The following is a 12,880-nucleotide window of genomic DNA, read 5'->3' as shown; positions in this document are numbered from 1 at the left end:
TCCTTGAGTTGTTGTTTGCGGTCCTTCATCATCTTCCTCGTTATTCTCATAAGTGTCCAAATCATGCGTCGTATCGAATACAAAAGTCGATCGCCGATTATATTTTATATTTTCTAACACAATTGGGTAGCACTCTTCGTGCTTAAATTTTTTCCCATCGTTGCATTCCTTGAACCTCTTGTTAACTTCTTCAAGCTGTTAATGTTTTTAAAAACACTTAAGTACATGCGCGCTTATTAAATATTAGAAAACAATTGTTCGAAAAATCAAGAATGCTTACCTTCTTTTCAGGACCCCATCCAGTATGATATTCACCTTCAACTTCTGCCTCTTTTGCCGAAAATAACGCCATATCTTTACTTATTCCCTGATATCGTTTTTGCCAAGAACTCCAAGACCGCTCTGGATTATTAGGTAATGAAGTTCAATATCATCCTTGATACGAGTCCACAACGTCGCCTCTGATTGATCAGCTCCAACACTAGAATCTTGAGATATAGATAAATGAATTTTACACATTGTTACATCTTCGATTGTCGTAAAATTTGGACCTCGTGCTACTCTTGGTGCCATTGTAAGCGAATCCGTGAAAATTTTCCAAATGATTTGAAAGCAGAAATAATATTTCTTCTTATTGGTGTGATAGATAGTTTGAAGTATTAGTCGTGGGAAAATGTCACAGGATCTCATGTGTATATATAGGTGTTTCTTCCGAAATTTTCAACGTTCCAAAATGTCTTCCAAACTTTCCAACGTTCCAAATTATCCAACGTTCCATTTTCTTCAACGTTCGAATTACCAACGGTATAAAAAAATTTCAAAATCAATTTTGTCTAAGTATTTTAATTTTTTTTTAAACTCAAGCTTGGGGCGGAGCTATTAAGTCCGCTCAACAAGAGGCGTTAACTATATAAACGCCTGGCGTGGGGCGTTAACAATATCAACGCCGGGCTGGGGCGTTAACTATATATACGCCTGGAGTGGGGCGTTAACTATATCAACGCCGGGATGGGGCGTTAACTATATAAACGCCTGGCGTGGGGCGTTAACTATATCAACGCCTGGCTGGGGCGTTAACTATATATACGCCTGGAGTGGGGCGTTACCAATATCAACGCCGGGATGGGCGTTAACTATATATACGCCTGGCGTGGGGCGTTAACAATATCAACGCCGGGCTGGGGCGTTTGTATAATCTTCGTCTGAATAGGGCGTTAATTTTATGAACGCCTGACGTGGGGCGTAAACTTTAGCAACGTCCCAACGGGCGAACATTTCAGCAACGCCTGAACCGGGCGTAACTTATATACACGCCTCTTTATGGGGCGGTGACTTTACGTACGTTTCACAACAGGCGTAGATTATATACACGCCCGATGACAAACGGTGATTATACATCCGCTCCACTATATATAGTTTTGGTCTTGGTCCCAGACCAAATATGGTCTGGAATTTGGTTTTGGTCCAGATTTTAGTCTTTACTCCGTCCCGTTGCGTCTCGTCCCTGGACCATAATTATAGGTTTGCTCGTCCACTGCAGTTGCTCTTAGGACAGCATTCTCCATCCAACAGAATATTTTCAGGCTTGATATCACAATGAATGATGCAATCTCTGCATTTATCATGGAGATAAGCCAATCCTCTTGCAGTTCCCAGTGCTATCTGGTATCTAGTCTTCCAATCTAAAACTTCGGTGTCCTTTTGATGAAAAAGATTAGCATCCAAAGATCCCTTTAGCATCAAATCATAGACCAGTAACCTTTTATCTCCTTCTGAACAAAATCCACGTAAGCGAACGAGATTAACATGCTGAATTGTACCAATAGTGCTCACCTCTGACCTAAATTGCTTCTCTCCTTGACTGAGACCTTCAAGCTTCTTCACGGCTATGGCAGTAGAGTCGGATAATACCCCCTTGAAGACAGAGCCGAAGCCACCGCCACCCAACTTCTGTGAGAAGTTCTTTGTTGCACTACGTAGTTCTGAGTATGTATATGCCACCAAAGTACCGTCAACTGTCTTTGATTTTCCAACTGATCTTCTTGATCTACATATCATCACCAATACAAGAGCAAATACCAAAATTGCTATGACACTCACAACTGCACCCACAAGAGCCGTATTAAATGATTTCTTCTTGGTCTTACCTTCGGCTACTTGACTGTGAATTTCGGAAGCTGCAAGTCTGAGATAGAGGTTTCCTCCATCGGCATCTGATTGTTGTACATTCAACAAATGTTCATCCCATAACTGACACCCAGAGCTGTCATAAGCATAAGCACTGCAGGAACATGTACTCTCACATGCTAATTTGCATTCTTCAGCGCTATTAGCTGGTGGAGACTGGGGATTATCAGGCAATTCTGAGGTTGAAATCTTCAAAAAGCCATCTTTACTCCCACACTGCAAAGATGTGTTCCTAACACACCCACCAGTTGAATCCTAAAGATTCCAATCTGCAGGAGATCGTTCAATGAAACCCCGCAAACACTCACACTTCGAAGTATCCTGGTTACAATTTCCAAAAGGTCCACAAATACCATAAACTTCACAAAATTGTTTGGGTTGGGACCAAAACAAGTTCCACTCTTTATTTTTCTCAGACCAAGTAAATTGCTTAATCTGTCCTGAGTAATCCATAACAAATCTAGAAATAATAGAATTGTTGTAAAGTGAATAAGTAAAATAACTCTCATTTTCATTTGAAATGTAACTAAAATTGTAAATATAGTTTAATCTCATCTCAGGAACTAAATTAAAAGTCCTCAACTGTTCATTCCATTCCCCACTGGTCCAAACTTGTTTAGACATATTCCATTTTATAAGATACTGACTGGTTAATCCAGTTGGGTCTAATTCTAGAGAAAAGATTCCTGGAGCTGGATTCTCTTCATTTCTCCATGATGTCAGTAACTGAGATTGATTAGTTTTCTTATTCAATCCAAGTTTTCCACCAGGTAACCAAGTATTAGTTGGATTATCAATACTCTGCCAGATCACAACATTCAGATTAGACCCATCTCTTAAAACAAGATTTCCATCATCACGGAGAACTACTACAGTTATATTCAGAGTATTTGAAGCTAAATTAGTAGACCACACTGGAGTTTTATTATTTTGACCAAGTAAAATAAGTTCCCATCTAAAAGGGTTAGCTCTGAAGAAGAGGGATCAAGAACAGGTGTATCTCTATTAGCAACCCAAACAACAGTTTGAACAGAGACTTTCTTGTACCAGATACCTATATAGTAATTCTGAGACTTACCTGGTGAGAAAAACCCCAATTCAAAGTTTCCGCCTTTTGATATGATTGTTTGACTTCCAGTTAAAGATTCGCCTAAAGAGATTGTATCAGCTGCAAAAACTTTAACATGGGATTTGAATGATAAGAAGAGAAAACAGAGAAGATAGAGATGAAAGCATGGGCTATTCATTTCTCCACATGAACAAAGGGGGAGCAAAACAGACCAATATTTAAATTTTCCAAAACCAGAACACAAAAAAAGATATGGAATGATCCTAGACACGTGGAAGTTATAAATGAATTCAAAAGTGGGTCTTCAAAAGTGCTATTTATGTTGACTGTTGTTGACTAGGTATATGGGAACTGTAGAGTCTCGAGACTCTCGACCTTAAAGCTGGTGCTTGCACAGACGGGAGATACATGTTCTAAATTAGCTACGTATATGAAAATTGAAAAGTGTATGCGCTCATAATTTGCCCGTCTTGCCTGGTCAGTTTGAACTTTGAAGCTCATTAATCTACAAATCCATGAATACATCAGGTTGACGTAGTCGAATCGCAAGCATTTGTAGGGGGAAAAGCGGATTGATTAGTATATTACTCTCTTTAATCTTTACCCGCTGTCTGCAACTTAAGTTTGTCGTCAATATTGACTTTCTCAACTTATTCCACACGTTCATTCGTTAGACTTTGAGACAAAAAAGCAGAGAAAGGAGACAAATTGAGCAGTGCAATCTTCAGTTTTCTGTCATAGTGTTGGTGACATAGACATAGGCATAGCCGAGAGTGGTCTTTGGGCCTGAAAGTTGACATACACTCGCACCCAACCCAACTCGCCAATGCCAGGTCCAGGCCCAGGATTCGGTCCAGGCTAATACAGTAATAGTCTAGTCCCAAACTCAAGAATGCCAGTCTGATGAAAGCTACTTCCCTTTGGAGGAAATTTCCCACAGATAATAATGCCAAATCAATCAACAATGTCGATTTCCAGAATTTTTGCACCACGTTTTCGTCTTCGTAAAATACTTACCCTGCTCATTATCAAACCCAAGTAACCAGATTTCCTCCTCAAGGATCTTTCAGTTCTTATCTGTGTATGGATCGTATGCCCTCCCTTGGAAGATTTGGTTACAAACTTCTCAGCACTGGTATCGGGAGTTTCTTGCGGAAGTTTCTCATAATGTTGTTGAAACTTGTTGCTTGAAGGCTCGTTGCATTCATCTTGTCCATGCAGATCATGGAAGTAGTAACGAGGATCGATGTAGCAAGATGATGAAGAAACTATTCCTTTGATGTTTAAAGGCTGGATGAGCTTAACGAATTCACGGATTTCGTTGAAGCACGAGTGATCGGAGTATGGCAAAGTATATATATACTTATGGAACTTTCTAACACAGCTCAATTCTTCATTCTGCTGATGATTTCCATTTGTGTTGCAGTTGCTTAAATCATCGCTAACTGAAAGGGAAGAGCTAGGAAAGGGGTCATCATGCGGTCTTACCACCCATGGAAGACCGGAAGGCATGATTCCAATGGTAGGGCGCATGCTATTTAATCCCTCAAGAGTGTTGATGCTGAAACTGTAGAAAGGAACTGCTCTTATTCTAGTGAGAGAAGTATTTGTTGTAAAAACGTCAAAGAAACCTAAGACATGCATGATCTGCAAGCGTTCAGGCCACACCCATATCCACAATGAACAGACAAGAGAGGTAAAAGTAACTAAGTAAGAAAGTGAGTATATTGCCACCAAAAATACAACGAGCAAAACTGATATCCATACCGACTTTCAATGAATTCAATCTGCAGGAGGAGAATGAGAAATAAAAGTGGCACAGTGGATAAGCTCACTTCTCGGGCATAAAACATAACATCTTAAACAAAATGCCCTCAATCCACTTTTCTGAGTGAATGTCATGTTTGAACCAAGATGTAACATTCAATATTTCTAAACCAAGGAAAGTATTACATAATGGAGCGGACGTACCTTTGTATTTAAAGCACTTGCAATGTGAAGTAAAAGATCTTCCTTCCCAAGTGTGTTGATGGCAATGATAACATCATGTTGAGGATGTGAAGCAATAATTTTCACAATCTGTTATAGGCAACCATCAAGGAGTATATGAGTCAGGTAAAAGCCAACCGTCAAACACATTACTCTTGCAGTAGATAACATTTTTTTTGTGCACTAGATGACATTTTTCTCGTAAATAGATATGTTGAGGTGGGAAAATGAGATATCTGAGGTTTAAGTAGTCCTTTGTGCAAATGTGTCAAAAACAAATTCAATTTCTAGGTTTTCATTCCACTTATGCATCAGCTGCAAAAGCTTATTCAATGGATACTATCTGATCTGAAGTTAACCCTATATCCCCAAGATATCTATATACACAACACTAAGGAACACACAGTAAGCTAGTTTGCAGTTAAGAGGAACAAGACCTGGCGAGCAACAACTTCACGAGGAGGAAAAGAATAAGACGGATTGCAATAGGTATTATCCAAGTGAAGAAAGTCCACTTTCTCACCACCAAAAGCATTAAGAAGCATACTCTTCCCCATCAAGGCTCTTTCACTACTACTTTCCCAGCGAAAATCCCCCGTAAAAAGTAGACATCCAAATTCCCCACGAAACAAGTACATTACAGCACCTGAAAAACAAAATTCAGTAGTCGTTTTCTCACAATTAGGGATTTCACATCGCATTTTTCCAAATCTAAGCATTTCACACCAAATTGAAAACGAAATCCGTGTCTCAACATACCAGGGCAGTGGTGAGCGTCGATGGTAGTAACTTGAATAATAGTTTGAGATCCAGTAGAGGGAGAAACCAAAGGAATCGAGTGTAATGAACCAACTTCCAAAACCCTAATTAATGAAACCCTGAAACCAGGAAATTTTACTGGAAAAAGCTTAGCAGTAATTGGAGAACAATAAATCAATCCTGTGTTCTATTTTGAAGATAATCCTTTTGTATGATCAGCATGAAAATGACTCAAAAAATACACCTGACTTGTTTCACTCCATTGATCCAGTGATATCATCCCTTTCTCCATTTTCTTTTACCCTAGAAGTTTTCACCTTCGATTAATCATTTTATATACTAATCCAGTTTGGGTGTTCGACTTTCAGAGACGGAAAACTAAAAGAGAGGTTTCTCCTTTTTGGGTTTTGGCGGGTTTTAATTTATAAATTTGGAAACAATGTTGTTGTTTCATTTGTACTTGTGTTGCTATCGTGTGTTTTTTCTTACACACAGAAATTCTTGAACATACCGACCTCCAAAACGGTCTTTTAATGCCAATTTTTTTTTAGTAGTTCTGTGTAGGGGTGAGCATGGGCCGGTATGGACCGGTTTTCACCCCATCCACATCCAATCCAATACATTACGGATTTCAAATTTGGCATCCGTATTCAATCCAACATCCAATGGATGCACGAATGTAAAAAAATTTCCCTCTCTTTGACTTCGGCCGGGCGATTTTGACCATCGTCAGAGAGATTAGGTTTTCACAGATTTCTCCATGAATCCTGCTCCTCCCCAACCAGATCCTGGTATTGATGCTGGATCTGATACTTTCCCTCCTCCCCCACCCCCACCCCCTCCCCCCCACCCCTCCAATCATCAATCTCGATCCCCCTCTGAAACTATGGGTTCTCCTTTTCCCAATTGGAGTTGTGTAGCCAGTCGACCTAAACAGGTTCCATCAAGTTCGTCAGATGGACTGAGTTATCGGCCTCCTTCAGTGATTGATGGAGTAGCAGTTGCGGCGATTAAGGACAGTGATATTGCTAATCACATGGAGGATTATGAAAAGCTTGTTGTAGGAAGTTTTGTGGGACGCAAATTTCCTTTTAACTATGTCAAAAACTCACTTGAAAAAGCTTGGAGAATAAAGGTAATCTGTCTATGACTCTTCATGGTGAGAAAGCCTTCATTCTTAAATTTTCTCTTGATGACGATCGTTTATTAGCTTTAGAATATGGACCAGTGTTTATCTCTGGTACCCCTTTCTTTGTACGACCTTGGCAACCCTTTATTGAAGAAGAATTAGAATCCATCCAAACAGTTTCACTTTGGATGACAATCAGAGGAGTGCCCCTTCATGCTTTTAACCCTGAAGGGCTTAATGTGATTGCAAGTGTTGTTGGCAAACCCTTACTCTTGGATGACCCCACTGCTGCACGCACAAGGATGGCTCATGCCAGAGTATGTGTGGAGATCAATCCAAAGACTGAGTTAAAGAAGACAATTCCTGTAGTTTTTGAGAATGGGAAGAAGTGCATTGTTAGTGTGTATTATGTGTGGAAACCCCCACAGTGCTCTGTGTGTTCGACATTTTGTCACAACGAAACTAAGTGCCGAAAGAGAGTGATAGTTCCACCGCCTGCTGTGACCTACACTCCTAAACTAAAAGAGAAGGTCAGTACAACTTCTTCTGGTCAACAAGATGTTGTGATGCAGGTGGTTCCTAGTACTGAGAAGGATTGGTCAACTGTAACTCACAAAAGGAAATCAATGAAGACAGGAAGTGACTCAAGGGTTAAGGACAATGTGATGGAAGTTCAGGACTCTCCAATGCACCCTCCTGGTTTTGAGCCGGATAGGACTTTTGTGGATCCTGGTAAGCTTCAAGCACTACAGAACTCCTTTGTTCCCCTACTTGAAGATGTTGTTATTGAGGAGGTGGTACAAGCTTCACTCACTGACCAAGCTATGAAAGAAATCACCAATACATGTGTGGGTAGCACTTCTTCAGCGGGTAAGGTTGGTTTTGAACAGATTAGAGATGTGTTTATGAACAATCCACAAGGCTCTACAAGCAAAAATGGGAGTGGTTCCTTTATGGGTGTTAGAGGCACTGAACTTAAGAAAGCAGATTGGGTTAGGCAGTCCCCTTCAAGGCTTGCCATTCATGATTAATTTAGGAGCCTGGAATACTAGAGGGCTTAATGACCCTCTTAAGCAGATGGAGGTAAGGAATCTTATTTGTAGTCATAACATTAAGATTTGTGGTTTGGTTGAGTCACGGGTGCAGGATGCTAATAAAGATATTGTTAGGAATAATATCCAACCTACTTGGTTTTATTTAGATAATTATGATCATCATTATCTTGGTCGTGTTTGGCTCGTGTGGGATCCAAATTGGGACAGAGTGCATCATTTGTTTAGTTCTGATCAATATATTTTTGCTAGAGTTTCTATACAGAATGGTCCTTGGTTCATTCTTACTATTGTTTATGGGCACAATGCTGAGGACAAGAGGGAGGATATATGGAATACTATCTCTAGATTTTCTACCACTAATGGCCTCTCATGGTGTCTTTTAGGTGACTTTAATGCTTGTCTTTATGCTCATGAAAAAATTGGGTGGCTAATCTGACGACTTCCTCTCTTAGTAGCTTCCAGGGGTGCTTACAAGATGCTCAGCTTTTTAATTGCCCTTTTGTGGGATGCTTTTACACTTGGTCCAACAAGCAAGATGCTTCCTCTAGAATTACTTGCAAGCTGGATAGAGTTCTTATTAATCTTCAATGACTGGATCTCTTTTACGGACTTTCTGATTTGTGGAATTTCTGATCATTCCCCAATGATTTTAAGCGTTTTCCAGGGTAGAGGCACTGGCCCCAAGGCTTTTCGATACTTCAACACTTGGGTTGATGAGGGTGATTTCTTACTTGTTGTGGAACATGCTTGGAACTTGGAGGTCCATGGTACTCCTATGTATCGCTTTGTGGCCAAATTAAATAATGTCAAGAAGTTTCTTATTGCTTGGAGGAAGAGAAGATTCACTAATTTTAGTGCTCAAGTGGAGGCTGCTAAGACCCTTGACACTGTGCAAAAAGCTCTTCAGGTGACCCCCTCTTGTCCTGTTATTATTTCTAATGAGAGGGAAGCAGTTAAAGACTATGCTAAGAAGGTGCGTTATGAGGAGTCTATGAAGAAGCAGCAATCAAGGGTTCAATGGCTGAAGCTTGGTGACAGCAATACCCCATTTTTTCACAAGTCTATTGTGGAGAGAAGAGATAGGAACAGGATCATTGCCCTTTACAACTCTGAAGGTACTAAACTTACTTCTGATGCTGATATTGCTAAGGAATGTGTGTCCTTCTACACAAATTTATTTGGCCAACATTCTGCTACTCCTTTTGATTCTTCGGATTGGGACCAAATTGAGTTAAGTAACCATGTCTCTTTGGAGGAGGCTAATTTATTGTCTAGACCTGTCACTTCTGATGAAATTATCTTCGCCTCATCCTCCATTGATTCGGACAAAGCCCCTGGTCCGGATGGCTTTTCTTCTCACTTTGTTAAGCATTGTTGGCGTATCATTGGCTCGGATTTCATTAAGGCAGTCAAGAGTTGCTTTTCGAGTGCAAAGCTCCTTGGTGAGGTTAATGCCACTCTAGTTTTTTTGATACCTAAAATTACTAATGCTACCACCTTAAATGATTTTAGGCCAATTGCCTGTTGCAATGTAATGTATAAATGCATTACCAAGATTCTCACAATAAGGCTCAAGAATGTGGTGAAGAAGCTAGTTAGTCCCTGCCAGTCAGCTTTTATCTCAGGGAGATCTATCCAAGACAATATCATGTTAGCCCATGAATTACTGAGGAATTACCACATGAACAATGGGAATCCCAAGTGCTTTCTCAAGATTGACTTGAGGAAAGCGTATGACTGTATCAGGTGGGATGCATTGATTATCACGCTTCAGAAGTTTGGTATTCCCCAGAAGTTTATTGATTGGATTAGCATGTGTATCACTGCTCCTAAATTCTCTATCATGGTAAATGGGACTACGTATGGCTATATTGAGGGGAAGCGGGGTATTAGGCAGGGATGCCCCTTGTCGCCTTACCTATTTGTACTTGTTATGGAAGTGTTTAACTCTCTTATGCTTAAGCAGGTTCAACTGGGGTTCTTATCTCTTCTCCCCAGATGCAAAGATCCAGTTATTACGCATCTTTGTTTTGCAGATGACTTATTGGTCTTCATGAAGGGAGATGTCCAATCAACTAGGTCCTTGGCTAACACTCTCGCCATCTTCTCCAACAGGACTGGCTTGGTTGTGAACAATTCTAAAAAAAATATATTTATGTCCTCTGTTGACGATACTTCTGTCATCAGTATTAAAGCTGTGTTGGGGTTTGAAGTTGGTGTTTTTCCAGTCAGGTACCTTGGTCTACCTCTCTTATCTACCATGCTCTCTCATGTTGACTTTTCTCCTCTTGTGGACCACATCATTGCCAGAATAAAATCTTGGAAGGCTAGAACCTTGTCTTTTGCTGGTAGGGTCCTACTCATCAAAGTCATATTGAGTAGCATGTTAATTTTCTGGATATCTTGCTTTGTTCTTCCAAAGAATACTGTAAATCTCATCAACTCCATTTTTCGAAAGTTCCTTTGGTATGGCATTGATCTAATTTATAAACAGCCTGCAGTTAAGTGGCCTATTGCTTGTATTTCTTATAGTGAAGGTGGCTTGGGTATTAGGTGCATTGAAACAACCAATACTGCTTCCAACCTTCGTCATATTTGGGATATTGTATCTAACAATCCTACCATCTGGGTTGATTGAAATAAAAAAAATATGATAAAAGGTAAGGATTTTTGGCACCTCAAGCCACCAGCGGACTCTTCATGGTGTCTGAGGCGCATTCTGGATCACAGAGATGTGGATAGCTCTTTTGTCTTGCACCTGATAGGAAATGGAGAGAACACCAAACTCTGGAAGGACAACTGGCTTTCTCAAGGTAACTTACTTAGAATTTTTCCTCCTCACCTAAAGTATGATTCCATTCATCATTTGGATGCCTCTGTGAGTAGCTTGCTGTGTAATGGAGAATGGAGTATATCTCCCAATCTGATGAATGTTCTAGGGCATCATTACCTTGATATTCTTCATGTCAAAAATGACCAGTTGATTGTGGATAGAGTTGTGTGGACAGCAGGATAATTTGGAGACTTTACGCTCAAAGAAACTTATAATGCTCTGAGGGGTCATGTCCCTAAGGTACAGTGGCAGTCTCTAGTATGGTTCTCTCACTGCATTCCTAGACACTGTTTTATTATTTGGGTTTCTCTGCATAGAGGATTAAAGACAAGATTTAAACTCCTCTCTTGGGGTATGGAAGTGGATCCTGTGTGTGTCATGTGCAACCATATGCTGGAGGATGATTTCCACTTACTGTTTAATTGTTGTTACTCTGCTACTATTTGGGAAAGACTGTACCCCTTACTGGGATTAAGAGCTTCAAGACAACCTGATTGGGATGCTCAGATTCAATGGTGTGTGTCTCATATCTCAGGTAATAAGTCTGTCGGCACCTTGAGGAAATTGGCCTTTAATGCTTGTATCTATCATGTATAGGGTGAAAGGAACCGTAGAATTTTTACTCAAAAGTCTCTTCCTCCTGATATGTTGTTACAACTCATATGTGTTGATGTAAGGATTAAGCTGTCTTCTATTGATACTGTTATGACTGATACCAATGATCATAGAAGTCATGCTTCTCAATGGGGCTTTGGACCTAGTTTTACTCTTCCCAAGAAGATTTCTACAACTTGGAGAAAACCAGGGCCTGGAGAGGTAGCAGTAAATACATATGGAGCCTTAAATGAGAACGATGCTGGTTTTGGAGATATCATCAGGGATGAGACAGGAGAACCCTCTAGTGCAGTGACCGGCAGCTCTACCCCAGGTTCTATTACCTTGCATGAGATTTAAGGAGTTGAAGCAGGATTAAAACTTTCTATTAAGAATGGATGCAGAAAATTCTCCTTACGCTCAGACTCCAAGACTGTTGTTTCTTACCTTTCCAAGGACAACCCAAAGCCTCCCTGGACTTTTCATCATGTTTGGGAGTCTATTAGAAGATATCGTAGTCAGCTTCAGTCTTGCAATGCAGAACACTCCTTTCGTGAAGTCAATAGAGCAGCGGACCTTCTTGCTAGCTACCTGCCTAGTGGAGAGTTTGTGGAGATCACTCCAAGCTCCTTTGCTGAGGATTTGAAGAAGATTATTAAAGAAGATGCAGAGGGTAAAGTCTATAGTAGGAACTGTTGAGTAGTGTGTTCTTTGCTTCCCTATGGACCTGTGTTGGGTTTTTGTTTCCCTTTGTTTTTTTGTTGTTTGTTCAGTCTCCTTTCTTTTCTTTTTTCTGTTGGTTGGGGTCTCCTTAACCCCCTCTTCTTTCCAAAAAATAAATAAAAATGGATGCACGGATGGCCAGATTTGATACGGAAAATCCAATGGACTTGTTTTAGTTAAAATTTATAATAAAGAAAATAAATCCAACACAAATGACTCTTTATAGAACCTACATATCCTATATATGTATACAAATATAAAAATGTCATGTACAACACCCCAAGCAAACACCTTAAGAATTCCTAAATGATCCACCATATTTTCTAGAACTATATAGATACCCTTAATTTAACAGATATGGATGCCCAACGGATTTTCAAAGTTGCATCCGGGTCCGATCCACGGTCCGTTGGATTTCAAAAATTCCATCCTCATCCAAAGCATTAACGAACGGTTCGGTTATCCATCCGCAAATGAACGGTTGGTCCCGGTTAAATCCGCGGATTACAGACCAAATGCTCACCCCTAGTTCTGTGAGTTAC

General features: G+C 40.2%; 2 pseudogenes; both read right to left on the bottom strand.

Annotated features, from left to right (window-relative positions):
* Positions 1–1,430: 1,430 nt before the first annotated feature.
* On the bottom strand, positions 1,431–3,478 carry LOC113305466 (annotated as a pseudogene).
* Positions 3,479–3,631: 153 nt separating this feature from the next.
* On the bottom strand, positions 3,632–6,446 carry LOC113333646 (annotated as a pseudogene).
* Between the last annotated feature and the right edge of the window lie 6,434 nt (positions 6,447–12,880).

This window comes from Papaver somniferum, chromosome 1 (genome assembly GCF_003573695.1).
Source record: "Papaver somniferum cultivar HN1 chromosome 1, ASM357369v1, whole genome shotgun sequence".
NCBI lineage: Eukaryota > Viridiplantae > Streptophyta > Magnoliopsida > Ranunculales > Papaveraceae > Papaver > Papaver somniferum.
This window is presented reverse-complemented; position numbering and strand designations above follow the sequence as displayed.